Source organism: Anomaloglossus baeobatrachus, chromosome 1, assembly GCF_048569485.1.
Source record: "Anomaloglossus baeobatrachus isolate aAnoBae1 chromosome 1, aAnoBae1.hap1, whole genome shotgun sequence".
Taxonomy (NCBI): Eukaryota; Metazoa; Chordata; class Amphibia; order Anura; family Aromobatidae; genus Anomaloglossus; species Anomaloglossus baeobatrachus.
The window spans coordinates 775399914-775418964 of record NC_134353.1 but is presented as its reverse complement, the minus strand read 5'-3'; the positions used below and the strand labels follow the sequence as shown (position 1 = coordinate 775418964).

General features: G+C 42.2%; 1 protein-coding gene and 1 long non-coding RNA gene across 6 annotated transcripts in view; one reads left to right on the top strand and one right to left on the bottom strand.

Moving 5' to 3' along the window:
- Positions 1-19051, bottom strand: part of C1H5orf63 (chromosome 1 C5orf63 homolog) — a 173275-nt gene that overhangs the window by 8866 nt on the left and 145358 nt on the right. The window lies entirely within an intron of this gene.
- LOC142251738 (uncharacterized) lies at positions 12699-17290 on the top strand. The gene is made up of 3 exons (XR_012725330.1): positions 12699-12900; positions 14696-14811; positions 17084-17290. It is a non-coding gene; the product is annotated as an uncharacterized LOC142251738 (long non-coding RNA).

Here is a 19051-nt window from a genome sequence, read left to right as displayed (position 1 = left end):
AAACATCTAGTATACAATGTATATAGTACTATGAAATGACAGCGCATATCTGAGCAAACTTTATAATTAGTCAATAAATTCTGTGCTTAGCTTGTCTAAATTCTCCTATATCTTATGGCATGGTGTGCATTCATAGTAAATTCAGTCCCTCTAATTCGTACATATCACATGAATTATCCTGTTATTTTAGGCTTTCCATTTAGGTGCTAAATAGGTCTTCATAGATTTGACTTTGGACCATACACTAAAGGATAATGCTATTCAACCATTATGTTCGTGCTAACATGATATGTGAAAGCTTTCTGCAAACCTCTTTGTGTACCACTCTGCCCTGCAAAGCCTGTAAATAAGAGATCTCGTCTTGTTAAATATTTCATTCAGCTTTCTAGGAATGAAAAAGGGCAATGAGTGCAGAATTACAGGGTCAGATCATCAGACAAAGAAGGCAAAAATACTTAAGTGACAAAAACATTGTCCATCTCTATCAAAAGGGTGCTTTACATGCTGCGACATCGCTAATGATATATCGTCGGGGTCACGTCGTTAGTGACGCACATCCGGCGTTGTTAGCAACATCGAAGCGTGTGACACCTAGGAGCGACGATCAACGATCGCAAAAACGTCAAAAATCGTTGATCGTTGACACGTCACTCCTTTTCATAATATTGTTGGTGGTGCATGCCGCTGGTTGTTCGTCGGTCCTGTGGCATCACACATCGCTATGTGTGACACCGCAGGAACGATGAAAATCTCCTTACCTGCGTCCACCGGCAATGAGGAAGGAAGGAGGTGGGCGGCATGTTCCGCCCGCTCATCTTCACCCCTCCGCTTCTATTGAACGGCTGCCGTGTGACGTCGCTGTGATGCCTCACGAACCGCCCCCTTAGAAAGGAGGCAGTTCACCGGCCACAGCAACGTCGCAGGGAAGGTAAGTCCGTGTGACGGGTGTAAGCGATGTTGTGCGCCACAGGCAGCAATTTGCCCATGACGCACAACCGACGGGGTTGGGTATGCTCGCTAGCGATATCGCAGCGTGTAAAACCCTAGAGACTCTGGCATCTCCAATTTTATAGCAGACACCACAGCTGTATGGTAAAATGGATCTGAAAAAATGTACACTTAAGGCATGGACTTGTAAAATGTAATAAAAATATTCAGACTCCTCCAATTGGAAAAGTCTGGTCATATGCTCCTCCCCCAGCGGCCATTGTACACACAGAAGTGATGGTCAGTCCATGAGGCAATCTGCACGAAGAAGAGAAAGTGGCTGACCTCTTCATCTGAGAATCCACCAGCCTCAATAAAAGTTCCAAAGAAATTCAAGCTGTCCTGCAGGCTCAGCTCAGCACAAACTCTCCATCGACATTTGAATTAAATGAAATGTTATAACAGGAAACCCAGGAAGACTCCACTGCTGACACAGAGACATTAAAAAGATAGTTTGCCAAAATGTACGTGAGTAAGCCAAAATCATTATGGGAAAGAGTCTTGTGGATAGATAGGACCAAGACAGAGCTTTTTGGTAAAGCACATCATTCTACTGTTTACCGAAAACAGTTGTAGGCCTACAAAAAAAACAAAAATAAAAAAAACACAGTATCTACATTCAAATAGGTTCAAAGATATTGTGGGGGATGTTTTACGCCCTTTGGCACTGGGTGCCTTAACTGTATGCAAGACAACATGAAATCTGAAGATTATCAAATTATTTGGGGGTCACAATCTAATCCCCAGCATCAGAAAGCTAGGTTTGCATCATAGATAATGGGTCTTCCAGCAGGACATTGACCCTAAACATACTTCAAGAATCCCCCAGAAATAGATGGAAACAAAAGTGCTGGAGATTTTTAAGTGGTAGCAATGAGTGCAGATCTAAATCCCATTGAACATCTGAGGAGAGATCTTAAAATTGCTGTTGGAAGAAGGCGCCTTCAAATATGAGAGACCTGGAGCAGTTTGCAAAACAAGAGTAGTCCAAAATTCCAAGGGAGAGATGTAAGAAACTTGTTGATGGTTATTGGAAGTGATTGATTGCAATTATGTATTCTAAAGGGTAAGCAACCAAATATAAAGTTAAGGGTGCCAACAAATTTGTCCAGTCCATTTTTGAAGTGTTGTGTGAAATGATGTCCAACTTTCCTTTTTTCCTCATTTTTTGTGTTGTTCCAATATAGCAAAGTCCAAACAACTCACCACCTTAATGCTTCCACCTCCACTTGTAAATCTTTGTAGGAAAACTGGCAAGCCCATCGACCACAACTGGGCACTAATCATAGAAAATTTAGAAAAAAGATCCAGTGATTCTATAATTTTTTCTTTATTTAAACATAATAAAATTATTCCATTGGTCAGGGAAGGTATATATGTTATAAAAGTGCATCTCAATAAATTAGAATATCATCAAAAAGTTAATTTATTTAAGTAATTCAATACAAAAAGGGAAACACATATTATATTAAGTCATTACACACAGAGTGATCTGTTTCAAGTGTTTATTTCTGTTAATGTTGATGATTATTGGCTTACAGCCAATGAAAACCCAAAAGTCTTTATCTCAGATAATTAGAATATTATATAAGAACAACTGAAAAAATGATTTTAAACTCCGTAATGTTGGCCTACTGAAAAGTATGTACTGTAAATGCCTCAATACTTGGTCGGGGATCCTATTGTATGAATTACTGCATCAATGTGGCGTGGAATGGAGATCAGCCTGTGGCACTGCTGAGATGTTATGGAAGCCCAGGTTGCTTTGATAGCAGTCTTCAGCTCATCTGCATTGTTAGGTCTGGTCTCTCTCATCTTCCTCTTGACAATATCCCATAGATTCTCTATGGGGTTTAGGTCAGGTTGTTAAACCAGGAATTGGTACTTTTGGCAGTGAGGACAGGTGCCAAGTCCTCCTGGAAAATTAAATTTCCATCTCCAAAAAGCTTGTTGGCTGAGGGAAGCATGAAGTGGTCTAAAATTTCCTACATATTGCCCCTGACAGGTTCTCTTTAAGGGTGCCAACACTTTCGGCCATGATTGTATATACTGTGTTTATATGGGATTCCTCTGGGTACTCCAATTTCCCCCCACACTCCAAACACATACTGATGATAATCTCTGTAAAGTGATACAAAATATGATGGTGCTATATAAGCAATGCATAATATATGGTATATATGTATTTTTTTTTAAATTCATGTATTTTGTTCTAAAAAAAATTTTGAGACTTTACATAATCCTCTGCTACTTACTCTACGCATTAATATTTAGCACGACTTATCCAATAACTGAATTATAATGTAATTGTAGATGTGTAGATGCTTGTCATCTTTCCCTTTTTACGGGATTTCCCTCTCCTTCCTGCTCTTTACCTCTTCCCTAATAAAGATTTCCTTCCCTACCTTTCTCTTTCCCTTCCTCTCCTCCCTTATGTTTCAGATTCCTATTTGTTAAATGTTTATGTACAATATGAGTAAGTAACTAGGTTATGGCAAGCTTTTAATTGTTATTTATTACCGTATTGTACTGTACTGTATATATCCTTATGTTCAAATTATCCTATAAAAATATTTAAAACACATAAAAAAAATATTTTGTAATAATGTTTCACAACAAATTTTTTGTAGCCTATTATATATCAGCTGAGAGGAACTTATAAAAAAGTAAAAAAGAGGGACAAACTTTCCTGTCAGGGTACATGTCCACGATCAGGGTTCAGAGTTTTGGACGCAGCGTATTTCAGCTGCAGTATGTTTCAGCTGCGTCCAAAATGCTGCATTGTACAGTACAAGGACAGTGGATGGAATTTATAGAAATCTTATGCCCACTGTGTGTGTAGTGCCCGCAGTGTAAACTGACCTGCGGTGCAGCTCTCCAAGCCCCAATCATGTAAATTCTTTGCTGCTGAGTCACATGCGTCCTCCGTAGGGAGAACATAGCGAGAGACCACAGCGCCCCGAACCCTGATCGTGGGCACGACTCATGGCCCCGCAGGTCAGGATCCGCCCCGTCCAGGACGCAGCTGGTTCTGATCGAGAGCACATACTCTTAGACTGTCAGAAGGAGCTCCCTGACAGATTCTCAGATATCTGAGGTTGGCTACTTTCTCTTCTTCGTGCAGCTCCCCTCACAAACTGTCCAGGACTTCGGTCCCTAGAATGGCCGCTCCTGGAAGAGCATGTGACTAGACCTGTCCATCAGCCTTCTGTAACAGGAAAACAGCTTTCCAATGTGAGGTGTTTTTATAAATGGAGGAGGCCGATGGAAAGGTCTGGTCACATGCTTCTCAATGAATAGCCATTTTATGGACAGAAATGCTAGTCAGTTAGTGGGAAAAACTTCACTAACAAAAGAAAGTGGCCAATACCTTTTGGCCGCAATCACACATTCAGTATTTGGTCAGTATTTTACATCGGTATTTGCAAAATACTGACCAAATATTGTATGTGTGCACGTGGCCTTAAAGTAGCAATACAAGGAAGGAAGGGGAATTTAAGCACCAAGAGAATAGTGATGATCAGCAGCTTGGAGGAAGGCGAGCTCCTGCTGAGTCCAAAAGGGGGAGAGATGAATCCAGCAGAAAAGTTACCTAAACTAATGAATACTGACAGCAGGAACAATGGAAATTCAAAGAGCACTTTGCGCAGCCAAATGCTGTGACCTTCTATGGCCAGAAACCACATGACTGTCTCTCACCCGTGACAGTTATTTAACGTGCGCAGATGCACACCTTTCCCCACCGTTATTGTTGTCCCCATGATGTAATCACAGGGTGCTGATGGGTTGTCTTGACAGCCAGGGGTCAGCTGATGACCCCTGCCATTGTCATGACGAGCTTCCTGTGAATGCCAGCATTCACAGGAGATCAGCATTTCTGTCCTTTGAAAATAAAACAATTATAAAATACATCTATTTGGTATTGTCTGGTTTAGAAATTCCTGACCTATCAAAATATAAAATCAATTAATCCGATTGGTAAAGTGCGTAGCGAGAAAAAAAATTCAAAATTGTGTCCAAATCCATATGAATGCCTATGGATGTAGAATGGGATGTCATAAAAGCTCCTGTAGGTGTAATAAGTAGGTCCTCTAATACTTTTGCCCATGTAATGTATTTGCCACTTGAATTTTTCTTTTTAAGGGCGAATACTGTATGTCCATACATAAAGGCCCAGATCCATCATGACTGGTGTTTTGCATGCCAGACTTCATTTACTTTGGTAAGATGCGCCAAATTTACTAGAAGGCGTTTATCTCTTAGTAAAGTGTGAGACTGCAAGATATGTACTCCAGTCATAGTACATTTCTATTGTAATTCACTTTTGTGGCGTAAATTATAATGGAATTGCCGACTATGCTCAGCTACACCCCTTTCTGACTAAGTCACACGCACTCCTCAAAAAACTTTGGTGGAACAGTCTGGTGCTGATTAAAAACTTTACAACTTTTGTTACTTTTGCAACCAGTTTTACGACATTTCAATCACTTTTTAAGTCTTCCGGTTTAGTATATTGCATTAGTAATTCAATCGCAGAACCAAGAATGGAATCTGTGCTCATATTTGGTGCTTTGAACCCAATCCAGATATTGACTGTTCAGTGGTATACCGCCAATGGCAGCAGGCCACGCAACTGCTATGCGGCCCATGAGTCAAGGGGCCCAGTTCCAGCGCTGGCACCGGGCCCGCAGCCGAGTACCACACTGTCAACTGTATCGGCATCGCAGATGCCAATGCAATTGAAAGCATTGTTGAGAGAGAGAGAGCACTCTGTCTCTCATCATTCTCCGCTGTGTCTGCAGTGCTTTGGCTTTGACTTATCAGCACAGTGGAGCACGATGATGTCACTACTACATGCTGCTGTGAAGAGCAGCACAACAGTGGACACGCTGAGGAGACCAGAGCAGCGGGGGAATGAGGATAAGTATTTAATCACGGTTGCTATAAGATTTTGGGGGTGCATTAAACGATATGGGGGCTGCATACTACTATATGATATGGTGGGTGCATAATACTACATGGGGGCTTCATACTACTATATGGGGGTGTATAATACTATATAAGGGTTGCATACTACTATATGGGGGGTTGCATATTACTATACGAGGGCCATAATATATGAGAGCTGCATACTAGTATAAGCAGGCTGCACAATACTATATGGCGGTTGCATAATACTATATGGGGCTGCAAAATACTATATAACGGAATATAAGGGGTGCATAATACTATATGGAGGAAAATAACGGGTGCATAATACTATATGGAGGAATATAAGTGGTGCATAATACTATATGGAAGAATATGGGGGCTGAATAATACTGTATGGAGGAATATAAGGGCTGCATACTAATACATGTTGGTTGCATATTGCTATATGGGGGCTGCATAATACGCTGAGGAGGCCGGAGCAGCAGGGGAATGAGAAGAGAGTATGTATTTAATCACAGTGGTCAGAGGACTTTGGGGGTGTATTAAATGATATGGGGGCTGCATACTACTATATGGGGATGCATAATACTATATCGGGGCTTCGTACTACTATATGGGGGTGCATAATACTATATGGGGCTGTATACTACTATATAGGGGTGGTATATTACTATATGGGGGTGCATAATGCTATATGGGGCTGTATAATACTATATAGGAGCTGCATACTACTATATGGGGGTGCATAATACTATATGGGGCTGTATACTACTATATAGGGGTGGTATATTACTATATGGGGGTTACATATTACTATATGGGGCTGCATAGTACTATATGGGACTGCAGAATACTATATGGGGGCTGCGTAATATTATATGGAGCTGCATAATACTATATGGAGTGCCTAATAATATGCACTATAATATGCACTATAATAATACTATAAGGGTTGCATAATACTACATGGAGGAATACGGGAGCGGAGTAATACTATATGGGGCTGCATAATACTATATAGAGGAATATGGAAGCTGCATAATACTATATGGAGGAATAAAAGGGCTGCATACTTCTATATGAAGACTTTAAACTACTATATGGGGTTGCATAATGCTATATGGGGGCTGCATAATACTATATGGAGGAATATAGTCACTGCATACTATTATATATGGAGGAATATGTGGGCTGCATACTACTATATGGAGTAATATGGAGCTGCATTATATATGGAGGAATATGGGATGCATTATAATACATGGAGGACTAAGAGGAGTGCATTAAACTAAATGAAGGACTATGGCGTGCATAATACTATATGGAGGACTATGGAGAGTGTATTATAATATATAGAGGACCATGGGGAGTGCATTATAATAAATGCAGGTCTATGGAGTGCATTATTCGATATGAAGGACTATGGAGTGTGCATTATAATATATGGATAACGAGTGAGAATAATAATAAATTAATTACTATGGGGTGCATTAAACTATATGGTGAACTATGGGTGAAGCATTATAATATACAGTAGGGGTGGGGAACCTCCGGCCCGCGGGCCGTATGCGGCCCGCGACGACTTTTCCTGCGGCCCCCGAGCTGATTCCCGGGGACTGCAGTGCTGGAGCGGCAGCCGCATCTTGCTGGCTGCTGGCCCTTTAAAACCCCACACAGCGCGTTCAATGCTGAACGCTGCATTTCTTATACCTGAAAGACTACGTCCCCACGCTGGCACTGCCTACGTGGGGACGTACTTTGTAGGTGGGGTCGGCGTGAGGAGCGCTAAAATCAAACAGGAGAGGATTGACTGTCAATCATCCCCAAGGCCTATTCCCAGCGGCGGCAGCTCCCTGTACCCGGTGGTGGTGGCGGCTCCCTGTACCCGGCGACGGCGGCGGCTCCCTGTACCCGGCGACGGTGGCAGCTCCCAGTACCCGGCGGTGGTGGTGGCTTCCTGTACCCGGCGTCGTCGGTGGCTCCTTGTGCCCGGCGGTGGCTCTTTTTACCCGGTGGTGGCGGCTCCCTGCACCCGGCGGCGCCGGCTCCCTGTGTCCGGCAGCGGCGGTGGCGGCTACCTGTGCCCGGTGGCGGCGGCTCCTTGTGCCCGGCAGAAGCTGCTCCTCTCTGAGCACGCCAGCAGCGCTCTCCGTGCCCGCAGCCACCTCTAGCACTCAGTGATCCAGGCCTCCCCCAGTTTTCTAACTGCCTCCAAGCTCCCCCGGGTCTGCCTGTGCCCCCAGCGCTCTGTGCCCCTCCTTTCTCCCCAGTGATCTGTGCCCCCCCCAGTCCCCCCCAGTGATCTGTGCCGTCTCCCCAGTAATCTTTGTGCCCCCTCAGTCTCCCCAGTGATCTTTGTGCCCCCTCAGTCTCCCCAGTGATCTTTGTGCCCCTTCAGTCTCCCCAGTGATCTCTGTGCCCCTTCAGTCTCCCAGTGATCTCTGTGCCCCTTCAGTCTCCCCAGTGATTTGTGCCCGCCCCCAGTGATCTGTGCCCGCCCCCAGTGATCTGTGCCCGCCCCCTGTGATCTATGCCGTCTCCCCAGTGATCTGTGCCGTCTCCCCAGTGATCTGTGCTGTCTCCCCAGTCTCCCCAGTGATCTGTGCTGTCTCCCCAGTGATCTGTGCTGTCTCCCCAGTGATATTTGTGCCCCCTCAGTCTCCCAAGTGATCTTTGTGCCCCTTCAGTCTCCCCAGTGATCTCTGTTCCCCCCCAGTCTCCCCAGTGATCTGTGCAGTCTCCCCAGTGATCTCGGTGCCCCCCCCAGTCTTTCCAGTGATCTCTGTGCCCCCCCAGTCTCCCCAGTGATCTCTGTGCCCCGAGCCTCTCCCAGGTCTGTCTGTGCCTTCATCTTCTCCCATCCTTCTCTGTGCCATCTGTGCCCCCAGCATCCCCCAGGTTTGTCTGTGCCTCCAGCCTCTCCCATCATTCTCTGTGCCCCCAGGGCTGTCTTTGTCCCTCCGGCATCCCCCAGGGCTGTCTGCCCCCGGCTATGTATATAACCCCAGCAATGTTTATGCCCCCCAGTCTTGTCTGTGCAACCCAGTGATGTGTATATACCCCCAGTGATGTATGTACCCCCAGTGACGTCTATGCCCTGCTGCTTCCCTAGTGATGCATATTCCTCCCAGCCCTCCCCAGCAATGTTTATGCCCCCAGCTATGTCTGTGCTCCCCATCAATGATGTATGTAACCCCCAGTGATGTCTATGCCCCCAGCCTCCCCAGTGTTCTATATTCCTCCCAACCCTCCCCTGTGGTGTATATGCCCCCATACCCTCCTGTGATGTACATACAGCAGTCCCAAACAACTCAAACCTGGAAAAGCAGTTGTGAAAAGCAACAAGATCAACATCGCCTAATATTACAGCTGCACCAAAATGTAGAACTCCAGCCGCCACAGTGAGATAATTGTTTGACCAAATATATTAGAGTAATTTTAAAGTTGATAATTTTGTGCGGCCCCCGAAGGTTGGTAGAAATTTCCAAATGGCCCCCGGCAGAAAAAAGGTTCCCCACCCCTGATATACAGTATGGAGACCTATGAGGTGCATTATAATACATTGATGACTACGGGGTACATTAGACGATATGTAGGACTATGTGGGGCCCATAAGTTATGGAGGACTATGGGGAAGCACATTATACTATATGGAGGACTATATGGGGTCCAGTACTCTATGGAGGACTATATGTGACCCATTATACTAACAATGGAGAAAAAGACATGGATCACACATCCCAAAAAATACATTGATCTAAAAGCCGCTAGGCAAAAATTTAAATAGAACATGAGGTTCTTAGTTACCATTCTGATCAGACTGTATTAAGCCCACTGCCACGTCACGGCGAACCTCTTGAGTGGGTCCCTATTCTAAGCCTTGTAGTGCGGCACCGTGCACCAACCACTGCTACAGCGACAAAGCGCCAACAGGGCAGACGACCTGGTGCCTCACAGCACCCATGCTGCAAGGCAAAGCCCCCAAGGCTCCAGGCCGGACCGCCCCACCGACACGCACCACCACAACAGCGGCCACTACACGGTACCAGCACACAGTGAGAGGAGCTGCGCACTCACCTCCCACTGGCTCCCATGTGTGAACTGGGAGCAAAAAAAGGCTGACCCCTCTTGCAGTCTCCTGCTGATTAAAAACACCTGTGCCAAATGGGGGGAGTGCAGATCCAAGCAAAATAACCCATTATACTATGTGGAAGGCTTTGTGGGGCCCATTATATTATTGGAGGGCTATGAGGGAACTCTTATACTTTATCTAGTTATTTGAGGGCCATTATACTATACAGTTAGGTCCAGAAATATTTGGACAGTGACACAATTTTCGCGAGTTGGGCTCTGCATGCCACCACATTGGATTTGAAATTAAATCTCTACAACAGAATTCAAGTGCAGATTGTAACGTTTAATTGGAAGGTTTGAACAAAAATATCTGATAGAAATTGTAGGAATTGTACACATTTCTTTACAAACATTCCACATTTTAGGAGGTCAAAAGTAATTGGACAAATAAACCAAACCCAAACAAAATATTTTTATTTTCAATATTTTGTTGCGAATCCTTTGGAGGCAATCACTGCCTTAAGTCTGGAACCCATGGACATCACCAAACGCTGGGTTTCCTCCTTCTTAATGCTTTGCCAGGCCTTTACAGCAGCAGCCTTCAGGTCTTGCTTGTTTGTGGGTCTTTCCGTCTTAAGTCTGGATTTGAGCAAGTGAAATGCATGCTCAATTGGGTTAAGATCTGGTGATTGACTTGGCCATTGCAGAATGTTCCACTTTTTTGCACTCATGAACTCCTGGGTAGCTTTGGCTGTATGCTTGGGGTCATTGTCCATCTGTACTATGAAGCGCCGTCCGATCAACTTTGCGGCCTTTGGCTGAATCTGGGCTGAATGTATATCCCGGTATACTTCAGAATTCATCCGGCTACTCTTGTCTGCTGTTATGTCATCAATAAACACAAGTGACCCAGTGCCATTGAAAGCCATGCATGCCCATGCCATCACGTTGCCTCCACCATGTTTTACAGAGGATGTGGTGTGCCTTGGATCATGTGCCGTTCCCTTTCTTCTCCAAACTTTTTTCTTCCCATCATTCTGGTACAGGTTGATCTTTGTCTCATCTGTCCATAGAATACTTTTCCAGAACTGAGCTGGCTTCATGAGGTGTTTTTCAGCAAATTTAACTCTGGCCTGTCTATTTTTGGAATTGATGAATGGTTTGCATCTAGATGTGAACCCTTTGTATTTACTTTCATGGAGTCTTCTCTTTACTGTTGACTTAGAGACAGATACACCTACTTCACTGAGAGTGTTCTGGACTTCAGTTGATGTTGTGAACGGGTTCTTCTTCACCAAAGAAAGTATGCGGCGATCATCCACCACTGTTGTCATCCGTGGACGCCCAGGCCTTTTTGAGTTCCCAAACTCACCAGTCAATTCCTTTTTTCTCAGAATGTACCCAACTGTTGATTTTGCTACTCCAAGCATGTCTGCTATCTCTCTGATGGATTTTTTCTTTTTTTTCAGCCTCAGGATGTTCTGCTTCACCTCAATTGAGAGTTCCTTAGACCGCATGTTGTCTGGTCACAGCAACAGCTTCCAAATGCAAAACCACACACCTGTAATCAACCCCAGACCTTTTAACTACTTCATTGATTACAGGTTAACGAGGGAGACGCCTTCAGAGTTAATTGCAGTCCCTTGTCCACTTACTTTTGGTCCCTTGAAAAAGAGGAGGCTATGCATTACAGAGCTATGATTCCTAAACCCTTTTTCCGATTTGGATATGAAAACTCTCATATTGCAGCTGGGAGTGTGCACTTTCAGCCCATATTATATATATAATTGTATTTCTGAACATGTTTTTGTAAACAGCTAAAATAACAAAACTTGTGTCACTGTCCAAATATTTCTGGCCCTGACTGTATGCAAGCACACATACAGTGTGAAGGTTTGTATTGGATCTCTCATACTGTGCGGAGGACTATGTAGGGGCCATTATACTATTTGGAGGGAAAGTAGGGGCCATTACACTATATGTAGGCCCATTATACTGCATGGAGAGGTATGTGGGGGTCACAGTTGGGAATCTTATTGTGTCGGTTTCACCATTCATTGCCAGGGTGGTTGAAGGGGTGGTACAGTAGGGTCATCATACTGTGCATGTGGAGAAATTTACTGTGGGGTTTCATACAGTGTTTGTGGTGCCTTTTCTGTTGCCATCATACTTTATGGCTGCAATGAAACAATGAAAGGTAAATCTAGGGGCTTCAATAGGAAAAAAATTACTGTGTAACAACGACTGTAAAGTTGTGAAGTATGCCCTTCTGTGACCCAGCAGAATATTTATTTTTATTTTTTGAGGGGGGGGTGGAAATTAGAAATTCTGCTATGGGGCCCCATGATTTTTATCTACGCTTCTGTGACTGCCACCTAAGCCTCTGCCATTTACACGAGCCACAACTTCCACAACAGCCTCCTATCACAGCTAACAGCCTTTGTGTACAATCGGACAAATCAATGGATAGAACATGTCTACTGCTTCTAGAATAAATGATGCTCAGTAGAATGGTTTAGTATCTCATTTTTCCATTTTCTAAGCCCATCAAATAATAGCAGCGAAGATGAGGCCACCTGGAGAGTCAGCTAAGTGGAAAATAAATAGTCAGGATATTCATTATATATGAGAGCTAAATACTAACAGTAAAGATGGGAATCTGCAGTCTTATTTTTGTGCGTGATACAAAGTGTCTACTTCACATATTATCAAAGATTGATGGCTGCAGAGACGACTACAGAAGACACAGAAGGGGGAAAGCTGTGCTAGAATGGGACAATTCGAGCATTTTGTGACTGGTAACATCACTACTTTTGCAGTTGTGAGCGGCTTCGGTGCTCGATCAGACACCTATAAACAACAGCTGACAGATTAATCAGCCGCACAACATGTGCCAGATGGAGATCGGTGAGAGGACAGGTTTTTCTTACACACCCTGATTGATGGCTTATTTGATTGTGGATAGATGTGGAGAGCAGACAGGTATCCACCTGACACAGCACGCTACTATGTTCTGCGCGTCTGCGCAGCATGTGCCCTGTAATGCCAGATTTCATGTATAGATACACATAAGGAAATGGCAAATAGTAGTTTTTCATGATTTAAATATATTTTTATTAGAGATTTGATGTTTCTGAAACATTTATTATGATGACCAGAAAACTTTTCATGTGTTGACATTTGACAAACTCCAATTTTTTTTTTGTTTTTCTTCCACCCTTACTAATATTGTATAGGTTATATGTCTAATATCAGCTACCTGTGTATGGAGCGGGCTCAGAAGCTGGGTCTGCACCATACCCGGCAGATACCGACTGCATTCCACACTTGGCATCTACCTGTAATAGCAGCAATTAGATCAATAGCTCCGATTTCTACTGCTAGTCGCTGAAATGCTGTGGTCAGTCTCTGACAGTGGCATCGGGGTGTAAAGTGGGCTATTTCATGTGCACATATATCCCCGTGAAGTGACTGCAAGGTGGCTAGGGGTTGCCATGAAAGTCGGGGTGCTGTTGAAGGGCCTGATTTTGCCATGGCAATACTTCTTTGAAGCCCAGCCACAGGCTTGGCTTCATATGAGACTGTTGTTTTCTCGATATACTGCAATACCATTGTATTGCTTATATACTGTAGAACAAATGATCAGAGGATTGAAGGTTCAAGTTACCTAAGCGGACAAACACTTACGTGATAGTTAAAAAGAAAAAGATATTTAACAATAAAAAAATAATGAAAATTTGAATCACTACCCTTTACCCTATTTAAAAATAAAGAAATAAAAAATAAACATATTTGGTATCTCCATGTTTTTAAATGCCAGTCTATGAAAATATAAAACTGATAAGCCTGTGCTAATCTGTGTGGCAAAAACCGGAAAGACAAAAAAATTGAGTGACCAGAAATGCAGTTTTTCAGTTGTTGTAACTCGACAAAAAAGTGGAATAAGAAATGATCAAAACATAACAGTGACCCTAAAATGTTAGCAATGAAAATTCAGCTCTGCATGTAAAACAAGCCTTCGCCCTTGTGGTTTTCAAAAAAATACATTTTTAATTTTTTTTTTTTTTTTTTATACAAATTTGCAATTTTTTTTCCCATCACTTAAATAAATAATAAAAAAAAACCTTTATGAGTTTGGTATTGCCATAATTGTAATGAGCTGAAAAATCATGTTTCCAAGTCATTTTTTTCTTTGCAGGATGAAAAAATATTTCAGTGCTACCATTTATTTTTTTATATGACTTTTTGATCAGTTATTATTCCATTTTTTTCTGTCAATATAATGAAAAAGCTACATTTTTTTTATGGTGTCCATTGTACGGTTTGTAGTGCAGTTTTATAGCTTGGGTTATTGTGGACACAGCGATATATTGTTTTTACCTAAAACAGTGTTTTCATTGGTTATTATTTTGAATAGGATAGAAGAACGCAAAGAATTTAAAAAGTCTGTCACCGCAGTGCTTATAGTAATAATGAATCATTAGTTTATTAGGGCTATAAGCACTTTTTAAATTCTTTTTTCAACCTGAAGAAGGCTCTTTTAATGAGTTGAAACACGTTGTCATATATGGCATATCTATATGCACATGGCCATTTGTGTCTACGAAGTTCAATCTGTCAATACATATTTATAAAGTTTTTTTTACTAAACTGCTTTATTTCTTGGGAGCGCCAATCGCGGTCTTCTATTTCGTTCATGCAGCACCTGTGGTTTCTCCGACGGAGGAGTCTACTTACGCCTGATTGACCCATCAGCAAACCAAAAAATAGAAAAGTACACCAGAAATTTATGGTGACCTTTTATGCTTTTAAAATCAGGTGAGTGCATACACCTTTTTAGGCGCTTTTTATTTAGACACTTACAGTCATATGAAAAAGTTTGGGCACCCCTATTAATGTTAACCTTTTTTCTTTATAACAATTTGGGTTTTTGCAACAACTATTTCAGTTTCATATATCTAATAAATGATGGACTCAGCAATATTTCTGGATTGAAATGAGGTTTATTGTACTAACAGAAAATGTGCAATTCGCATTTAAACAAAATTTGACCGGTGCAAAAGTATGGGCACCTCAACATAAAAGTGACATTAATATTTTGTAGATCCTCCTTTTGCAAAAATAACAGCCTCTAGTCGCTTCCTGTAGCTTTTAATGAGTTCTTGGATCCTGGATGAAGGTATATTTGACCATTCCTGTTTACAAAACAATTCCAGTTTAGTTAAGTTTGATGGTAGCCGAGGATGGACAGCATGCTTCAAATCATCCCACAGATGTTCAATGATATTCAGGTCTGGGGAATGGGATGGCCATTCCAGAACATTGTAATTGTTCCTCTGCATGAATGCCTGAGTAGATTGGAGCAGTGTTTTGGATCATTGTCTTGCTGAAATATCCATCCCCTGCGTAACTTCAACTTCGTCACTGATTCTTGCACATTATTGTCAAGAATCTGCTGATACTGAGTTGAATCCATGCAACCCTCAACTTTAACAAGATTCCCGGTGCCGGCATTGGCCACACAGCCCCAAAGCATGATGGAACCTCTACCAAATTTTACTGTGGGTAGCAAGTGCTTTTCTTGGAATGACGTGTTTTTTTGCCTCCATGCATAACGCCTTTTTGTATGACCAAACAACTCAATCTTTGTTTCATCAGTCCACAGGACCTTCTTCCAAAATGTAACTGGCTTGTCCAAATGTGCTTTTGCATACCTCAGGCGCCTCTGTTTGTGGCGTGCTTGCAGAAACGGCTTCTTTCGCATCACTCTCCCATACAGCTTCTCCCTGTGCAACGTGCGCTGTATTGTTGACCGATGCACATTGACACCATCTGCAGCAAGATGATGCTGCAGGTCTTTGGAGGTGGTCTGTGGATTGTCCTTGACTGTTCTCACCATTCTCCTTCTCTGGCTTTCTGATATTTTTCTTTGCCTGCCACTTCTGGGCTTTACAAGAACTGTACCTGTGTTCTTCCGTTTCCTTACTATGTTCCTCACAGTGGAAACTGACAGTTTAAATCTCTGAGACAACTTTTTGTATCCTTCCCCTGAACAACTATGTTGAATAATCTTTGTTTTCAGATCATTTGAGAGTTTTTTTGAGGAGCCCATGATGCCACTTTTCATTGGAGATTCAAATAGGAGAACTACTTGCAAGTGGCCACCTTAAATACCTTTACTCATGATTGGATACACCTGCCTATGAAGTTCAAAGCTCAATGAGGTTAGAAAACCAATTTAGTGCTTTAGTAAGTCAGTAAAAAGTAGTTAGGAGTGTTCAAAACAAGAAATTGATAAGGGTGCCCATACTTATGCACCTGTCAAATTTAGTGTAAATGCGGATTGCACATTTTCTGTTAGTACAATAAACCTCATTTCAATCCAGAAATATTACTGAGTCCATCATCTATTAGATATATGAAACTGAAATAGCTGTTGCAAAAACCCAAATTGTTATAAAGAAAAAAGGTTAACATTAATAGGGGTGCCCAAACTTTTTCATATGACTGTACAAGCTCAGATAAGAGCCGCACTTTTTTGTTCCATCACTATCTGCTTGGTTATTATTTTATTTTTTCATACTTTTTTTAACCTTTTTTAAAATCTAATTTACTTTTTTTTTTATTGTCCTTAAATGAGCTTGAACTTTTACTTGCCTTATCGCTGATCTAATATACTGCAATACGTCTATACTGTCACATTGCATAATGTGTCATAAGTCTGTTGTTGTATTAAATACTTCTATACTGTAGGTTATCAGATGCCGGTTTTATACAGTTAGACCCTGCTAATTACAGAGCCTTACAGGCCACCGTAAGTCCATTACCTGGCCTCAGGTTATGATGCGACCCACATATTTGAGACCCTTGATCTTTAACTTCTCATAATTTTGTCTTTGACCATCATCTTGCTTGTTTAGTCGGTGTGTTGTAGACTGACATCATGGAACACTTTGATTGCACACACATAGACCTTTATTGAACTAATTATTGCTTTTAGTTGTTTTTTTTTTCATTCAGCTGTAACAATTTGGACTATCTCATGAAGTCCAAAAAATAAAATCAAATTTAAAATCCATTTTTATTTCAGTTTGTTATGAAAAAAATAAAAGGAAATGACAAGAAACGGTCTTATTAAATAACAATAGAAAGTAAAAAAAGTTCCATAAGACTCACAAGACTCCGGCTGAAGACCTGAAGGACGGCTGCCTGGAGAGTACTGCAACGGACGAGCATCCTCCGGTCTCAGCAGGTGTGAACCCAGCTAACAAAAATGTTGTAAAACGTATGGTAAATTTTTAGAGATGATATTAGACATACGGATCATCACCACGTCTATACTAATTCCTGATATTTCCCGATACTTACATCTCACAGCATTAAAGATGTCTGAATGCAAATGAAATACTTCAGAAGTGTGACAGCTCCTTGTAGCAGGCAGAGATCAACCCATACTGCTCAATTCCAGCAATCATCACCATTAATTCGTTCTGACTTATGTTTTCCATTAAGATATCAGATTACTCTCATGGTTCCTACTTGTACAACTAAATATGCTGAGATCCAGGCACAGAAATCTGAGCCATCACTGATCCTGAAATATGGTTTTCAATAAGAAAGCAAATCTGATTAGAGATGGTATATTATGTGAAATTTGATTCATGAGTCCAATTTATTTACCCATATATAATGTATTATTCCTGCTGAATGGATTTTGAATATTAATATTCTGATCTTAAAGGGAGTCTTGCACAAAATATTTTCTTCATCTAATGACTTTTCCATTACAATAAGACATATTGCATATAAAATTAGATGTTTTAAAAATAAATGGAACAATTATTATCATAATATATAGATTTCCTCCTGGTGTGATAGAACCCACTGGGTGATGGAATAAAATATCTCTCCATTATTATTTTTAATTTTATTTATTTACTAGCTGTAGTACCTGGCGTTGCCCGGGATAGTAACGGTTTCTCTCTCTCCCAGTCTCTGTCTGTCTGTCTCTTTCCCTGTCTGTCTCTGTATCTCTTTGTCTCTCTTTGTGAGTCTCTCTCTGTTTCTGTCTGTGTGTTTATCTGTGTGTCTGTCTGTGTCTGTATGTCTATCTCTGTCTATCTCTCTGTCTCTATATCAGTCTGTCTGTTTCTTGCTATCTGTCTCTGTGTGTCTGTCTCTTTCCCTGTCTGTTTATTTCTCCATCTCTCTGTTTGTCTCTCACTGTCTATTTCCCTGGCTGTCTCTTTGTCTGTCTGCCTGCCTGTCTCTTTCACTGTCTGCCTGCCTGTCTGCCTCTTGCCCTGTCTGCCTCTTGCCCTGTCTGCCTCTTGCCCTGTCTGCCTCTTGCCCTGTCTGCCTCTTGCCCTGTCTGCCTCTTGCCCTGTCTGTCTCTTGCCCTGTCTGCCTCTTGCCCTGTCTGTCTCTTGCCCTGTCTGTCTCTTGCCCTGTCTGTCTCTTGCCCTGTCTGTCTGTCTCTTTCCCTGTAAGTCTCTTTCCCTGTAAGTCTCTTTCCCTGTAAGTCTCTTTCCCTGTAAGTCTCTTTCCCTGTAAGTCTCTTTCCCTGTAAGTCTCTTTCCCTGTAAGTCTCTTTCCCTGTAAGTCTCTTTCCCTGTAAGTCTCTTTCCCTGTAAGTCTCTTTCCCTGTAAGTCTCTTTCCCTGTCTGCCTGTTTGTCTCTTTCCCTGTAAGTCTGTCCCTGTCTCTCTGTCTGTCTCTTTCCATGTCTGTCTCTTTCCCTGTCTGCCTCTGTCTGTATCTTTCCATGTCTGTCTCTTTCCCTGTCTGCCTCTGTCTATATTTTCCCATGTCTGTCTCTTTCCCTGTCTGCATCTGTTTGTCTCTTTCCCTGTAAGTCTTTCCCTGTCTGCCTGGCTATTTTTTCCTATATGTTTCTGTCTGTTTGACTATGTCTCTTTCCCTGTCTGCCTCTTTCTCTGTCTGTGCCTGACTGTCTCTCTCAGTCTGTCTCTCTCTATCCGTCTCTCCACCAACATCATATTACCTCACACATAAGCTTCTTATACTATCAATTTCCTTTGTTCCTATAGCAACCAATC